General features: G+C 44.8%; 1 long non-coding RNA gene across 2 annotated transcripts in view; it reads left to right on the top strand.

The window, feature by feature from the left end:
• LOC140387274 (uncharacterized) overlaps positions 1-16,909 on the top strand; it is a 252,974-nt gene extending 236,065 nt beyond the window's left edge. For both annotated transcript variants that reach the window (XR_011933824.1, XR_011933823.1), the window contains exon 3: positions 15,501-16,909. This is a non-coding gene — a long non-coding RNA (uncharacterized lncRNA). The remainder of the gene's footprint in view (positions 1-15,500) is intronic.
• Positions 16,910-18,320: the final 1,411 nt, after the last annotated feature.

Raw genomic sequence — 18,320 nt, 5'->3', positions numbered from 1 at the left:
AATTTAGAATACAGATACAGTAAGCAAGAAGAAAACATGTGGCATGTCAGTATACATTTTTGGGGGATTAGAGTACGAGAGTAAAGAGGTCCTGCTACAATTGGTGAGACCACACCTGGAACACCGCATGGAGTTTTGGTCTCCATATTTAAGGAAAGATATAATTGCATTGGAGACAGTATAGCAAAAGCTCACTAGACTGGTCCCTGGGACAAGACGGTTATCCCATGGTGAGCGGCTCAGTAAAATGTGTCTATGTTCTCTGGAGTTCAGAAGAATGAGAGGTGATCACATTGAAACATTTAAGATTAAGAAGTGATTTGACAGGGTAGATATTGAGAGGTTATTTCCCCTAGTAGCTGAATCTAGAACACGGGGACACAGTTTCTAGACAAGGGGGCCAATCGTTTAGGACTGAGATGAGGATAATTTTCTTCGCTCAAGGGATCATGACTCTTTGCAATTCTCAATCACAGGGGTTGCCCCAAAGATGCTCCACCTTTGAATATTTTAAGTCTGAGATAGACAGAACCTTGGTCTCAGGAAATCAATGGATATGGGGTGCAGGCAGTAAGTGGAGTTAAATCCAAAGATCAACCATGATCATAGAAACCCTGCAGTGCATAAGGAGGCTTTTTGGCCCATCGGGTCTGCACCGACCCTATGAAAGAGCACTCTACCTCAGCCGTAGGCCCACTCCCCTGCCCTATCACTGTAATCCCACATAACCTTTAGACACTAAGGGCAATTTAGCAAGGTCAATCCACCTAACCGGCACATCTTTGGACTGTGGGAGAAAACAGGAGAAACTGGTGGGAATCAAGTCGACACAGGGAGAACGTACAAACTCCACACAGTCACCCAAGGTTGGAATTGAACCTGAGTCCCTGGCGCTGTGAGGCAGCACTGCTAACCACCGTGCCACCCTCATTATACCACCTACCATACCGAATGACAGAGCAGGCTCGACGGGCCATATGGTCTACTCCTGCTCCTATTTCCTCTTCATTCTTTTTAAAACTACTGAGATAATACTCAGAAATTCTTTCTTATAATTTGTTTTTGCTTAAGGCATGCCAAGAAAATTAATTTTAGTATCAATGTTATAATTTGCAGCTCCATCCTGTTGTCATGCAAGACTAACTGCTGTATCTGTTTGGCTGTAAAGCAGTTACGAGCAGGCTCTTGTTCATTATCTTCCTTCACAGACTCTTCCAAATACTTTCAAATTCTGCTGACTACATTTCCAGGAGGTCCATGCCCAGTTCCAAATGCCTTCACTGCCTTTGGGTGCAAGTGAAACTGTAAACAAGCATCGGTAATGGGCAGTGCAAAAAGTGTATTGGATTATGCAGAATGGCCTCCAGGTGTATGGAAATAGTGACACCAATTTTGCAGCTTTTGGATTGGATTGGATTGGATTTGTTAGACACGTGTACCGAGGTACAGTGAAAGTATTTTTCTGCGAGCAGCTCAAACAGATCATTTAGTACATGAAAATAAAATAAAATAAAAGAAAAAGAAAATACATAATAGGGCAACACGAGGTACACAATGTAAATACATAGACACCGGCATACAATATAATAATATAATAATAATAATCTTTATTGTCAGAAGTAGACTTGCATTAACACTGCTATGAAGTTACTGTGAAGAGGCCCTAGTTACCACACTCCGGCGCCTGTTCGGGTGCAAGGAGACCAGACACAGAGAGAATGTGTAGACTCCATACAGACAGTGACACAAGCCGGGAATTGAACCTGGGACCCTGGAGCTGATGAAGCAACGGTGCTAACCACTGTGCTACCGTGCCACCTGGGTGAAGCATACAGGAGTGTAGTATTAATCAGGTCAGTCCATAAGAGGGTCGTTTTAGGAGTCAGGTAACAGCGGGGAAGAAGCTGTTTTTGAATCTGTTCGTGCATGTTCACAGACTTTTGTATCTCCTGCCCGATGGGAGAAGTTGGAAGAGTGAGTAAGCCAGGTAGGAGAGGTCGTTGATTATGCTGCCCGCTTTCCCCAGACAGCGGGAGGTGTAGATACAGTCAATGGATGCGAGGCAGATTTGTGTGATGGACTGGGCTGTGTTCACGACTCTCTGAAGTTCCTTACGGTCTTGGGTCGAGCAGTTGCCATACCAGGCTGTGATGCAGCCAGATAGGATGCTTTGCTGCATTTGTAAAAGTTGGTAAGAGTTAATGTGGACATGCTGAATTTCCTTAGTTTCCTGAGGACGTATAGGCGCTGTTGTGCTTTCTTGGTGGTAGCGTTGACATGTGTGGACCAGGACAGATTGTTGGTGATGTTCACACCTAGGAATTTGGAGCTGTCAACCATCTCCACCTTGGCCCCGTTGATGCTGAACGGGGTGTGTACAGTACTTTGCTTCCTAAAGTCAATGACCAACTCCTTAGTTTTGCTGGCATTGAGGGATAGATTGTTGTTATGCACCTTTTCAGAAGTTTTCAAAGTGGTCCAATGAACAACAATTTTTATTTATAAATCGCCTTTCATGAAAAGAAACATGACAAAATGTTTCACGGAAGCATGATGAAACATGATATGGCACCAAGACACATAAGGAGCGATTAGGTCAGATAACCAAAAGCTTATTCAAAGGGGTAGTTTTGAAAAGAAATGTTTTTCTTAATTTTTTTTAGCATATTATACAAAACTACAAAACACACAAACAAAAACTCTTAACCAAACACAAACTCCAAACAAATCTCCAACGCAACCTTCCAACCCGTGGAACACAAAATGAAAGAAAAGAAACACCCCTACTTACTCCCCCTCCCCCACCCCACCCCCAATCATCCTCACCAGCTAACCGTGATCAATTCTCTGAAATGCCGCCATCTCCGGTCGAACACTTGATGCATTATCAATTACGACGAGACGAGAGTGGAATGTAATCGAGGCTTTATTACACAGCGATGTGTGGCCTCCTACAGCAGCTTACGAAATGGCTGCTGTTCGGAGAGCACACACATTTATACTCCGCCTATTGGGCGGAGCCAGTCGGCAGGGATCTACCCCGTACCTGTAGTACAGGGGCCTTACCGTAATACCCATATATACAATATAATACAACAGTGGTGACTACCACACCCTTCAATCGACCCCCTCGTGGTATGTTTAACCTTCTCGAGGTGCAAAATCTCCAACAAATCCCATAGTCGCGCTGAAGCACTCGCCGGTGTTGCCAACCTCCAGTCCAACAGGATCTGCTTCCGCGCCACCAACGGGGTAAAGGCCAGGACATCCGCCCCCGCACCTGTCCGCCGTTCCAGCACATTTGAAACCCCGAAAATATCCACCAAAGGGCAGGGCTCTAACTATGATCGCTGACATGGTGTTGAAAGAGGACCTCCAGAAACTCAGCAACTTAGAACAGGACCAAAACATGTGTGCGCAGTGTCTGGGCCCCTCAAGCAGCACTCGCACCTATCCTCCACCCCCTCAAAAAAAACCATCCTAGCCTTAATGAGGCTCAGCCTCGCACACAACTCCGTGGCTTTCACCCTCTACAGCTCCTCATTCCAAACCTCCTCCTCCAGTATTGGCCCCAACTCCTCCATTCATTTAGCCTTCATCAAAGGGGTAGGTTTTGAGACGTGTCTTAAAGGAGGGAAACCGAGTAGAGAGGGGAAGAGGTGCAAAGAGGGAATTCCAGTGTTTGGGGCCTATAGGCAACTGAAGGCATGGTTACCAACAGTGGAGTAGTTATTATTGGGAATGCACAGGAGGAAAGAACTATAAAGGAGCACACATAACTCAGAGGGTTGTGGGGTGGAACCAGCTCATGGGGAAATAAAAGCTGACCATCAATAGATCAATTTTATTTCTTCTTCCTTTCGATACCAATTCCATGTGATTCCCAGTCAATGTAACTAACCTTTCTTTCTCATACTCCTCGTATTCTTCAACCAGAGGCATGTGTGTCGGACTCTTGTCTTTATAATTAAGCAGTGGAAAAGCAGGGGCTGAGAAAACATCCAGAAATTCCTCGGCCAACTCTTTTTTTTTGAAGCCATACTTCAATAAGATCTCTCCCCCGAAGGTCACTGAGTATCTCATGACATCACCCCATTGAAACTTGGGAGTAATGAATTCAGTGTTTCTAGCATGTTCGGCCACCTGTTCCTCTGCCCTCATTCACAGCCACAAGCCTGTGGGAAGTGGCGACAATTTAATTTGATAATTACTTCATCATACTTACCATCTGACAAAACAATATCCCCTTTCAACTCTGATCCTTGGGAGTCAGATCATTCAATTTCACAAATGTACACTCTCGTCCTGAGCTGACTGCATCAGGAACATTATCAAATCCCCTCTTTTCAAAACAGTGGACTCTAGCTTTTGTTTTGTCTTCACCTTTTATTGCTCTAGATCCTAGTCAAAAAGTCTGACTGAACTACAATATGCGGCAGGTATTTGGTTAAGCTCCCAGGAGCCTGCAGTGCTCTCTCACAACTTCATAAACTTGGTGCAAGGCCAAGGAATGGAACCTCCGTGACCTCCTCTTAACCCCGAGGAAAGTTACACAAACTCATTCATGCTTCATTTGGATCCACACGTAGGAGTCAACCAAAACAATACCTTCCCTTATACACCCCCACCCTATTAAATATCTATCCATGTAGCTAAGAGTTTCTAAGGAGAACTGGCCTGGTTACGGGGTAGCTCAGTAATCTGATCCTTCAGCTACTAGAGTCGGTGGTACTGCATCTGCCAACTACCGTAATGACTGCTCTGAGTTTAATACCAGCAGTGCGCCAATGAAATCTGGCTGTGTGTCTGTTGTCTCTGCTGACACTTGGTTGCTTAATTTTTCAATCAATACATTTTTTTTCGATGCGGGAGAATTCTTCCATTTTATTTTTTTTGACTCAAGCATGACAGGCAATGCTCGACTTATGAGGATTATATTACAACGAGTCAGGTAACATTTTAAAGGCAAAAAAAAAAATCATTCCGAACGCATTAATGGCTGGATCATAACCTGAAGTTATTTGGAAGATCTTCTCAGGCTGGGAGATGACATTGATTTTGCTTACCTACATCATCACTAATTGAAATCATCAGAGTATGGATTTTATATTAAATTTACAAACCCAGAATTCACAATTCACTTTATAGGTGGAATACTGCTGATGTTGAACCTCTCTTTCATTTCTTTATCTCGGTTTTCGATATAGGAAAATAATTCTTTTTTCTTCTGTTCATTTATCGTATATGGGCGTCGCTGGGCTGGGCCAGCATTTGTTGGCCATCCCTAATTGCCCTTGAACTGAGTGGCTTGCTTGGCCACTTCAGAGGACCGTTATGAGGCAATCACTTTGCTTTGGATCTGAAGTAGGCCACACCAGGTAAGGATGGTGGATTTCCTCCCCCAAGACCGCTCCTCTTATTCCGAATGCACACCACGTTCGGTGTCAGTAACGACAGCAGAATTTTGGTTTCAACTTTGGATCCATTGGTTATAAAAATGAACCTGAAGATTGGTTCCTAGTTTCCTTGAAGGATCCAGCACTTCAAAGGTAACATGTGGTTCAGGCAGAGGAATGAAATCCTTCAGCATAGACCGTATGATCAAAACTCAGACCAACTGAACAAATGTTGCCGCAATAAATATGTACAATCCGAGGGTGACTTGACTCCATCGAATTAAAAGGATTGTGTTGCCATGTTGGCAAGTTTCTCAGGCATGTTCAAACCCTGAAACAGTGCAGAACAGCTTAATTGCCAGAATATCATTGTGTGGAAGCTGATGAAACATCTGTTGTAGTAACCAACTTTTACAATGCATAATCTGTGTTACTGAGTCGAATTCACAAATTTCAAGACATATTTGATAGATGCAATCACCCATTAAATGTGTCATTTCACACAGATGCACTTACATTTCTACTGGTGCATCAGGCAGCAGACCTCGAGATAACAATCTGACAAGTTCTCATTAAGAAGCAAAGCACTGCGGAGGGTTAAGTTTTAAAGAGATAAACTGTACAAATCAGTGCAGTGCACCAATACTTTTACTGCTGCAATTGTCCTTATCGAAAGATTATGAGAAAAAAAATCTAAGAATATTTCTTTCTATCTACTAAATCACCTCATCAGAAGATGCCACACATTTTCTGAGCACGGGAAGGGCTAGGCTAGTGTGTATCCTGAAGTTGAAGCGTTGACTCTCCTTATTTGTTTGTGTTGTCAAGGGTCCCATCTGTAGCCACTTAAGTAAAAAGTGTCAGGTTTAGCATTATCTGAAGCTCCCGTCTGAACCTTGGGGTTTGGAATTGGAGTTGGGCTTAGAAAAGAGAGTTGTTTTAAGAATGATCTGATACCTGGACTTTTGAAAAACCAACACAAATATTCAAAGGCATGACAAAACTGTGTGGCTGTCACAGGAGATGAATATTAACTAGTTCCTTACCCCAACAATCTCCACTATACCATAACGTCTGGTGCAGCATGCATCACTTAGAGATCAATGGAGATCGATGGCTGGATTGTTCCCAGATCGTGTTTCTCAGTGGCACGCTGCTCGCTGGCGGTGGGAATCTCTCTTCCCGCCACTTGGTCAATGGGATTTCCTATTGAAAACATCCAGGCTGCCAGGAAACGGATTGGTAGCACAGTGGTTAGCAGAGTTGCTTCACACCTCCAGGGCCTCAGGTTCAATTCCGGCTTGGGTCACTGTCTGTGCGGAGTCTGCACATCCTCCCCGTGTCTGCGTGGGTTTCTTCCCAGTGCTCCGGTTCCCTCCCACAGTCCAAAGATGTGCAGGTTAGGTGGATTGGCCATTCTAAATTGCCCTTAGTGTCCAAAAAAGTTAGGTGGGGTTACTGGGTTATAGTGATAGGGTGGAGGTGTGTGCTTGGGTGGGGTGCTGTTTCCAAGGGCCAGTGCAGACTCGATGGGCCAAATGGCCTCCTTCTGCAGTGTAGATTCTATGATTCTATGAAACCGGCGGGGGAGAGATGTGCTGCCGGCGGTAACAGTGAATCTCAATGGCCAGAGAATTCTGGCCCAGATTGCGATTTCTCTCATAAGAACATGTTCCTAGCTGTGACATGCTAGTCTCACTGCTTATAAACATTGTCCCACTGGACAACAAAGAACAAAGTCGAGATATCAAACCTGTTTACAATATTATGCTTTTCTTTTTTTTTAAATATGTTTTATTGAAAGTTTTTTCCCAAACAACAATTTTTCCCCTCTTACAAAGCAAACGCAACAATAACAATACAGAAATTTTTAACAATACACAATATTATGCTTTTCAACGTGAAATAGACTTTATCAGGTTTTTGGTTTTAACGGATGGGATTCATGGAATCTGATCCCAAAATAACAAATAAAAGATACAATAAAAGACGTTGATGACTCAATTGGAAAGAGCGCCCAAGGATAGGCATTGTGGGAACTTATCTTTTCACAAGAGTATCTTGTGAGCAGTTATACTTAGTTACAATTAATAACTGTTGAAAAGACCTTAATATCCTCAATATTCATTAGAGATTCTAAATTAGTCATTCTAACTTAATCACTACAAGCTTAATACTCAACACCAGCATCGAATATCATTGATATATCTGGACGATATATATTTTTTTCTATTCAATTACAGGACATGGACATTGCTGGCTAGACCAGCATTTATGCCCATCCCTAATTGTCCTTGAAAAGGCGGTGGTGAGCTGCTTTCTTGAACCACTGCAGCCCCTGAGATGTAGGTACACTCACAGTGCTGTTAGAGAGGGAGTTCCAGAATTGTGACCTAGCGGCAATGAAGTAAATGCCATGTGGTTCCAAGTCAAGAGGGTGGGTGACTTGGAGGGGAACTTCAAGATGGTGGTGTTCCAATGTGTTTGCTGCCCTTATCCTTCTAGACGGTAATGGTCATGGCTTTGGAATGTGCTGTTGAAGGAGTATTGGTTAGTTCCTGCAGTGCATCTTGCAGATGGTGCACATAGCTGCCACTGTTCATCGGTGGTGGAGGAGTGAATGTTTGTGGATGGCGTGGCAATCAAACCGGCTGCTTTCTCCTGGATTGTGTTGAGCTTGTTGAGGGTCATTGCAGCTGCGTTCATCCAGGTAAGTGAGAGTATTCCATCACACTCCTGCATTGTGCCTTGTAGATTGTGCACAGGCTTTGGGTGTCAGGAGGTGAGTTGTTCCCCTCAGGATTCCAAGCCTCCGACCTGCTCTTGGAGTCACAGTTTTAATGTGGATAGGTCAGTTAAGTTTCTTGTCACTGCTAACCCCCAAGGGTTGATGGTTAGACTGTCTCTTGTTAGAAATGGTCATTGTCTGGCACTTTTGTGTCACAAGTGTTACTTGCCACTTGTCATCAGCACAAGCCTGGATATTTTCCAAGTCTTGCTGCATTTAGACATGGACTGCATCAGTGTCTGAAGTGAGGAGTTATGAATGGTGCTGAACATTGTGAGTCATCAGCAAACAACCCCTCTTCTGACTGTATGGTGGAAGGAAGGTCATTGATGAATCAACTGTGGATAGCACATTCAGTGAGTTGGTCACACCGCAGATTAAAATTACTGAGGCAGATAGGGAATGGGTGACCAACAGACAGAGGAAGAGTAGGAAGGCAGTGCAGGGATCCCCTGCGGTCATCTCCCTCCAAAACAGATTTACCGTTTTGGAAACTGTTGGGGGAGATGGCTCACCAGGGGAAGGTGGCAGCAGCCAGGTTCATGGCACCGTGGCTGGCTCTGCTGCACAGAAGGGCGGGAAAAAGTGTGGCAGAGCTATAGTGATAGGGGATTCAATTATAAGGGGAATAGACAGGCATTTCTGCGGACGCAAACGAGAATCCAGGTTGGTATGTTGCCTCCCTGGTGCAAGGGTCAAGGATGTCTCGGAGCGGCTGCAGGGCATTCTGGAGGGAAAGGGCGAACAGCCAGCTGTCGTGGTGCATATAGGCACCAACGATGTAGGTAAAAAATGGGATGAGGTCCTACAAGCTGAATTTAGGGAGTTAGGAGTTAAACTAAAAAGTAGGACCTCAAAGGTAGTAATCTCAGTATTGCTACCAGTGCCACCTGATAGTCAGAGTAGGAATGACAGGATAGCTAGGATGAGTACGTGGCTTGAGAGATGGTGCAAGAGGGAGGGTTTCAAATTCCTGGGACATTGGAACCGGTTCTGGGGGAGGTGGGACCTGTACAAATCGGACGGTCTGCATCTGAGTGGGACCGGAACCAATGTTCTCGGGGGTGTGTTTGCTAGTGCAGTTGGGGAGGGTTTAAACTAATGTGGCAGGGGGATGGGAACCGATGTAGGAAGTCAGTGGGGACGGAAACAAAAGGCAGGAAGGGAGAGTGTGTAAAGCATGACCAGAGAAAGCAGGGCAGAGAGCAAGGAAAGTCTACATTAAACTGCATTTATTTCAATGCAAGGGGCCTGACGCAAAGCGGATGAACTCAGGGCATGGATGGGCACATGGGACTGGGATATTATAGCTATGACTGAAACATGGCTAAGGGAGTTGCAGGACTGGCAGCTCAATGTTCCGGGGTACAGATGCTATAGAAAGGATAGAACAGGAGGTAAGAGAGGAGGGGGAGTGGCGTTTTTGATTAGGGAGAACATCACGGCAGTACTTAGAGGGGATATATCCGAGGGTTCGCCCACTAAGTCTATATGGGTGGAACTGAAAAATAAGAAGGGAGAGATCACCTTGATAGGACTGTACTACAGGCCCCCAAATAGTCAGCGGGAAATTGAGGAGCAATAATGTAAGGAGATTACAGATAGCTGCAAGAAAAATAGGGTGGTAATAGTAGGGGACTTTAACTTTCCCAACATTGACTGGGACAGCCATAGCATTAGGGGCTTGGATGGAGGGAAATTTGTTGAGTGTATTCAGGAGGAATTTCTCATTCAGCATGTGGATGGACCGACTAGAGAGGGGGCAAAACTTGACCTCGTCTTGGGAAATAAGGAAGGGCAAGTGACGGAAGTGTTAGTGAGGGATCACTTTGGGACAAGTGACCATAACTCCATTAGTTTTAAGATAGCTATGGAGAATGATAGGTCTGGCCCAAGAGTTAAAATTCTTAATTGGGGCAAGGCCAATTTTGATGGTATCAGACAGGAACTTTCAGAGGTAGATTGGGGGAGACTGTTGGCAGGCAAAGGGATGGCTGGTAAATGGGAGGCTTTTAAAAATGTGTTAACTAGGGTTCAGGGTAAGCACATTCCCTTTAGAGCGAAGGGCAAGGCTGGTAGAAGTAGGGAACCCTGGATGACTCGAGATATTGAGACTCTGGTCAAAAAGAAGAAGGAGGCATATCACGTACATAAACAACTGGGATCAAGTGGATCCCTTGAAGAGTATGGAGATTGTCAAAATAGAGTTAAGAGGGAAATCAGGAGGGCAAAAAGGGGACATGAAATTGCTTTGGCAAATAATGCAAAGGAGAATCCAAAGAGCTTCTACAGATACATAAAGGGAAAAAGAGTAACTAGGGACAGAGTATGGCCTCTTAAGGATCAACAAGGACATCTATGTGCAGAGCCACAAGAGTTGGGTGAGATCCTGAATATTTCTCATCGGTATTCACGGTGGAGAAAGGCATGGATGTTAGGAAACTAAGGGAAATAAATAGTGATGTCTTGAGAAGTGTGCATATTACAGAGGAGGAGGTGCTGGAAGTCTTAAAGCGCAGCAAGGTAGATAAATCCCCAGGACCTGATGAAATGTATCCCAGGATGTTGAGGGAGGCTAGGGAGGAAATTGCGGGTCCCCTAACAGAGATATTTGAATCATCGGCAGCCACAGGTGAGGTGCCTGAAGATTGGAGAGTAGCGAATGTTGTGCCCTTGTTTAAGAAGGGCAGCAAGGAAAAGCCTGGGAACTACAGACCGGTGAGCCTAACGTCTGTAGTAGGTAAGTTGCTAGAAGGTATTCTGAGAGACAGGATCTACAAGCATTTAGAGAGGCAAGGACTGATTCGGGGCAGTCAGCATGGCTTTGTGCGTGGAAAATCATGCCTCACAAATTTGATTGAGTTTTTTGACGGGGTGACCAAGAAGGTAGATGAGGGCAGTGCAGTAGACGTTATCTACATGGACTTTAGCAAAGCCTTTGACAAGGTACCGCATGGTAGGTTGTTGCAGAAGGTTAAAGCTCACGGGATCCAGGGTGAGGTTGCCAATTGGATTCAAAATTGGCTGGACGACAGAAGACAGAGGGTGGTTGTAGAGGGTTGTTTTTCAAACTGGAGGCCTGTGACCAGTGGTGTGCCTCAGGGATCGGTGCTGGGTCCACTGTTGTTTGTGATTTATATTAATGATTTGGATGAGAATTTAGGAGGCATGGTTAGTAAGTTTGCAGATGACACCAAGATTGGTGGCACAGTGGATAGTGAAGAAGGTTATCTAGGATTGCAACGGGATCTTGATCAATTAGGCCAGTGGGCCGACGAATGGCAGATGGAGTTTAATTTAGATAAATGTGAGGTGATGCATTTTGGCGGATCGAATCAGGCCAGGACCTACTCAGTTAATGGTATGGCGTTGGGGAGAGTTATAGAACAAAGAGATCTAGGAGTACAGGTTCATAGCTCCTTGAAGGTGGAGTCGCATGTGGACAGGGTGGTGAAGAAGGCATTCGGCATGCTTGGTTTCATTGGTCAGAACATTGAATACAGGAGTTGGGACGTCTTGTTGAAGTTGTACAAGACATTGGTATGGCCACACTTGGAATACTGTGTGCAGTTCTGGTCACCCTATTATAGAAAGGATATTATTAAACTAGAAAGAGTGCAGAAAAGATTTACTAGGATGTTACCGGGACTTGATGGTTTGAGTTATAAGGAGAGGCTGGATAGACTGGGACTTTTTTCCCTGGAGCGTAGGAGGCTTAGGGGTGATCTTATAGAGGTCTATAAAATAATGAGGGGCATAGATAAGGTAGATAGTCAACATCTTTTCCCAAAGGTAGGGGAGTCTAAAACTAGAGGGCATAGGTTTAAGGTGAGAGGGGAGAGATTCAGAAGGGCCCAGAGGGGCAATTTCTTCACTCAGAGGGTAGTGAATGTCTGGAATGTGCTGCCAGAGGTAGTAGTAGAGGCGGGTACAATTGTGTCTTTTAAAAAGCATTTAGATAGTTACATGGGTAAGATGGGTATAGAGGGTTATGGGCCAAGTGCGGGCAACTGGGACTAGCTTAATGGTAAAAACTGGGCGGCATGGACTGGTTGGGCCAAAGGGCCTGTTTCCATGCTGTAAACTTCTATGATTCTATGATTCTAACTGAGATGGTTGGGCCGAGGATACTACACTGAGGAACTCCTGCAATGATGTCCTGAAACTGAGATGATTGACCTTCAACCACAACAACCGTTTTCCTTTGTAATTGGTATGACTCCAACCAGCGGAGGGTTTCCCCCTGATTCCCATTGACTCCAGTTTTGCTAGGCCTCCTTGGTGCCACATTCGGGCAAATGCCTCCTTTGATGTCAAGGACCGTCACTCGAACCTCCCATCTGAAGTTCAACTCTTTGTCCATGTTTGAACCAAGGCTGTAATCAGGAGCTGAATGACCCTTCTGAAACCCAAATTGAACATCAGTGTGCAGGTTATTGCTCAGAAAATGTTGCTTGATAGCACTGTCATCACTTCCATCACTTTACTGATGATCGAGAGTAGATTGATGGGGCAGTAATTGGCCAGGTGGGATTTGTCCTGCTTCTTGTGTGCAGGACATATCTGGGCAATTTTCCACATTGCCAATTTGCACAGATGCCAATGTTGTAGCTGTACTGGAACAACCACATCTGTGGTCTGGAGTCACCTGTAGGTCAGACAAAGTGAGGACGGCAGATTTCCTTTCAGTTTTAATTTCAGATTTTTCTTCTTGAATTCAAATTCCACCATCTGCCATGGTGGGATTCGAAACCAGGTCCCCAGAGCATTACCCTGGGTCACTGGATTACTAGTCCGGTGACAATACTACTACACCACAGTCTCCCCAGAGATGTATCTAACTGATGATGTAATGCAGTCATGCACAAAACTTACATCTACTGGGCTTTCTGAAACTGTTTGCAAGGATATCAGTTTAGCGCACATTAAGGTGGGATATGTTGACACTGAGGCGTAGGCTGGAATATTACTGTCATGCCAGGAGCAAATGCAGGCCCAAAGACCTCATAGGTGAATGGCAGGGCTGCAGATTTTACCCACAATGACCAATTAAGAGGCCACCGTGAGGGCCACTGTCCAACTAAGAATGGCAGCCCGCCTCTCCAAGTTGGTCGGCCAAACCGAGGGCCAGCATCGCCAGCAAGCGGGTTACCTCTGCTGAGGCCACGGAGAGGCGAGGTCGCCGAAGGACCTTGCCCATAGGACATGGAGGCTCCAGGAAGAAAGCCCCATTCTTCAGGATGTTACTGTGAGGACACCTTGATGTATATGGCGGTCTCTCCATGTGGCAGGGAGTGCTGATCTGATATTGGTGAAATGATGGTGGCATTAAAATGAACACTATGGGCTCCATTTCGCGACTGAGGCAGGTAACTCAAATTGGGAAATTTCCCACCTCATCAGATCCACCTCGATAAAAAGAACCCTGAAACGTACATTTTTTATTCAGTGGGCGGGGGTGGGATGGAGTCAGGCCCGCCAACCCCAGAAGTAGATCAGAGGCTGAGGTGCATGATTTATTTTTTTCTTTTTCTTTAAAAAAAAAATAAATTTAGAGTACCCAGTTCATTTATTCCAATTAAGGGGCAATTTATCGAGGCCAATCCACCAACCCTGCACATCTTTGGGTTGTGGGGGTGGAACCCACGCAAACACGGGAGAATGTGCAAATTCCACGCGGACAGTGACCCAGAGCCGGGATCGAACCTGGGACCTTGGCGCCATGAGGCCGCAATGCTAACCACTGCTCCACCGTGCTGCCCGAGGTGGGCCTTGATGATGAGGAGGGAAGATCATGTCTTGGGCCTGATATTAAGGGCCACCTTGATCGCAGCTCCTGCCGTGAGGTAATAGGTGGAGTGTTGCTGGTTTGTGGGAGGAGTTGTCTTTCAGTAGTCGAGTAAGAACTGGAATTGGTGGCAAATTGGTGAGATACCAGAAGAGATGGCCCATCATGGCTTCCTTTCCCTTACTGGTGAAAATGGTTTTGGCTGGAAATAGGAGTGGACGCCAGCATCCTGTCCCGACCGCCATTTTTGAAGGTCCACAGAGCCGGGAAGGCCATGCAAAGATCTGTCCTCTATTATTCTGCTACTAAGCAGATTTATGTTTAAGCTGGACCATTCCTTTAGTCTAATCTGTCTTTTAGCTGCAACGTTAAACCAAGGCCCTGCTCTTGCAGGGGGACATGAGTGATCCCATGGCACTATTCAAAGAAAGGTAGGGGAGTTATCCTTAGTGCCCTGACCAATAGTTATTCTCAATCAACATCAGATCATCTGATCATTATCATATTGCTGTTTGTGGGAGCTTGCTGTGCACAAATTAGCTATTACATTTGCGTGATTCATTGGCTGGAAAACACTTGGGACATCCTGTGGTCATGAAGTGTACCACATAAATGCAAGTCTTCTTTGTAAAATGCTATAAAGTCAAGATAAGAAAAGTTAGAAGAAAGCTTTCTGAAGAAGATTATTAGAAAATAGAATGCTTTACTACAGGTGACCATTGGGACTGATATTATAATATTTAAAAGGAAATTAAGTAGACAGGTGGAAAGGAAGAATATAAAATAATGCAATGAAAGGGCATGGAAATATGATTAAGATAGAATCTCCAACTGAAGAATCTCCAACTGAAGAATAACACCAGCACTGACATGGTGATGTAAATGTCTGCCTTCTGGGCTGTGATTTCAATGGTTTTGTAGTGGTGCCCACCCCAAGGACAGATCCTCTGCTAATTTCTCCTTACTTTGCCATCCTGTACTTTCCTCTTCAGTTGCTTTCATTTTCAACTTCAATGAACATCATGACAAAGGGGGGAAAAAAAGATTAAGTGGTATCCCATTGCCTTCCTCACATTGCTTAAATGCAAGTCCTCTTCTCAAAGGATCCTCCTCCCTCTAGAAGCAGCCATTTTCGCTTGAGGTTTTGGCACCTCCACCAACACCAATGAAAATTCGCTGGCTACATCATTGCAAATGGCCCTAAACCCCTGAGCATAGGAACCACACCTGGGCCCAGGGAGACTCACAAAAGGACAGCGGCAACCTCTGCCTGAGGTTGCAAATGACACTCTATCATTTTGTTCAATGACATTTCTCAAATCGGTCTGAGGGTACTTAATTGGTATTCGATCGGGAATGCTGCAGATTGGAATGTGTATGCCATTTCCGGATGTAGCTGAGAAATACCCAGCCGTTTGAATAGGATTATTTTCAATTTTTTCATCATGACATCTGTGCATTCTGAGATACCATTGTTAGCATAATAAATAGATAAAGCTGAACATGGATGTAATTTTTTTCCCCCCAGAACTCCCAAACCAGCTGCAACATGAATACAAATGGTGCTTGGGAACAGCTGACCTGGACTTGAAAGCTGATTCTGTAGAAAAGCGATATTGTTCAAGAACACGCATGGACGGAGTTGCTGAATGCCCATTTGTGGCACAAGTGCCGAGGTTATGGGTCAAATGTTCTTCACTTTGATCGGTCCACGTGAAAGGATAGCAAGATATCTAACACAGGGTGAGCAACGCAGCTTTATTGATCCGTAAACACAGTCCCAGGAAACCATACAACATATCGCACTATCCTCACCCATCCACTCAAAAGAATGGAGTCCTGATTGTAATCAAACCCACCCCAACAACACTCAACATCCAAATTATTGGTGCCATTGAAGCCAAATGAGCACACCTCATCTATCGACACCTCCCGCTGCCTGGGGAAAGTGGGCAGCATAATCAAAAACGCCTCCCACCCGGCTTACCTCACTCTTCCAACTCTTCCATTGGGCAGGAGATACAAAAGCCTGAGAACTCGCACGAACAGATTCAAAAACAGCTTTTTCCCGCTGTTACCAAACTCCTAAACAAACTGATTTGATTAATACTACACTCCTGTATGCTTCGCCCGATGCTGGTGTCTATGTATTTACATTGTGTACCTTGTGTTGCCCTATTATGTATTTTCTTTTCATGGATTAAATTATCTGTTTGAGCTGCACGCAGAAAAATACTTTTCACTGTACTTCGGTATACGTGCCAATAAACAAATCCACAAGGTAGGATTAGGTGTAGATCAGGCATTTGGCCCGATTTTCTCTCCATCCGCCACGTGAATTTTTCCCTATTTCGAAAAAATCGTCAGTTATCAATGCCACACTAATGAACCTTGCTGAATTCTCGAAGAAACAGTCGGGAGTACATTGCGAGGGTCAAAAAGCAGTCTGCATGTTTACGATCAGCAGTTCAACGGCTGAGGTCATGGGCTGAAGAAGCCTTCAAATCTAATTTAGACCTCTGGAGACTGGGAGTAATCTGAATGTGCAGCTGAGCATTAACATGAAGGCAGAGTATTGGGTCAAGGGTTTTCACCTTACTCTTGTCCTTAGCAATAGAAGCAAATTCTGCCAGGAAGTTTTGACTCATTGCCTCACCACATCGTCCTCAGCTGCCTAGCTCAGATTCCGTGTAATTGTCTGATCAAATGCTGTGATCCAGTTCTTTATATACGTGACCCTTCCACTCAGCTTTTGCATCGTTAATATCTATGTATCTCAGACCTGGAAGTACAACACAGGTTTGTCAGTTCCTGACTACCTATGGGCCAAAATCGTTCTGTGTTTTCCTCCCTGGTTTAAACAGTTTTCCATATCCTGTTACAAATCACGAGTTTGACTAAATGTGAAATAAATAAAGGCTGTTTTATAGAAAGTTACTGTTTGTGGCAACTGCCTTTTTAATTACACTGATGCAGAAAAGTGTGAGGTGATTCATTTTGGAAGGAATAACAGGAAGACAGAGTACTGGGCTAATGGTAAGATGGCAGTGTGGATGAACAGAGAGATCTCGGTGTCCATGTACATAGATCCCTGAAAGCTGCCACCCAGGTTGAGAGGGTTGTTAAGAAGGCGTACGGTGTGTTAGCTTTTATTGGTAGAGGGTTTGTGTTTCGGAGCTATGAGGTCATGTTGCAGCTGTACAAAACTCTGGTGCGGCCGCATTTGGATTATTGCGTGCAATTCTGGTCGCCGCATTATAGGAAGGATGTGGAAGCATTGGAAAGGGTGCAGAGGAGATTTACCAGAATGTTGCCTGGTATGGAGGGACGATCTTATGAGGAAAGGCTGAGGGACTTGAGGCTGTTTTCGTTAGAGCGAAGAAGGTTAAGAGGTGACTTAATTGAGGCATACAAGATGATCAGAGGATTGGATAGGGTGGACAGTGAGAGCCCTTTTCCTCAGATTGTGATGTCTAGCACAAGGGGACATAGCTTTAAATTGAAGGGAGATAGATATAAGACAGATGTCAGAGGTAGGTTCTTTACTCAGAGAGTAGTAAGGGCGTGGAAATGAAATGAAAATCGCTTATTGTCACAAGTAGGCTTCAATGAAGTTACTGTGAAAAGCCCCTAGTCGCCACATTCTGGCGCCTGTTCGGGGAGGCTGGTACGGGAATGCCCTGTCTCAACAGTAGTGGACGTGCCAACACTAAGGGCATTCAAATGGTCATTGGATAGACATATGGACGATAAGGGAATAGTGTAGATGGGCTTTAGAGGGGTTTCACAGGCCGGCGCAACATCGAGGGCCAAAGGGCCTGTACTACGCTGTAATGTTCCATGTTCTATGTTGTAAAACGGCATTTTCACGAGACAGCGAGGAGGAATGGGAATCGTCTTGGACACAGCAACACGCAGACTCACCTTATTTGCAGGGCTGGCATTGCCGAACACTTCACCAGCAGTAGAATCCGGGATTGTCCTGCTTTACATGGTCCAGCTAGTTTGCAAACATTGGACAACAGTTACTCAGTGTTAATTATCTTTAACTTTATGTTTTGGATTCCCTTCATTTTAAATGATGGGGAGCTGCTTCATTAAATGATGGAGCAGTCCTATTGACCCAGTGGGCTTCTGCCGACTCCCTGGGAGTTACTATTGAATCTGCTTCCACCATTCCTATTGGAGAGTGAATTCCAGATCATGACAGCTTGCTTCATGGGTTATGTGTGCAAACATCTGGTACACTTCCAAGTGGAATCTCCATTTTAGCTCTTCAAGCCAATCTAAAGCTCAAGGTTCCTTTAAAAGTTATTTTCTTCAGCTTTCTTTGATGGTCGGTTTATGA

The sequence above is a fragment of the Scyliorhinus torazame genome, chromosome 12 (genome assembly GCF_047496885.1).
Source record: "Scyliorhinus torazame isolate Kashiwa2021f chromosome 12, sScyTor2.1, whole genome shotgun sequence".
NCBI classification, from domain to species: Eukaryota; Metazoa; Chordata; class Chondrichthyes; order Carcharhiniformes; family Scyliorhinidae; genus Scyliorhinus; species Scyliorhinus torazame.
The sequence above is the reverse complement of the archived record's forward strand: the minus strand, read 5'-3'. Positions and strand labels throughout refer to the sequence as shown.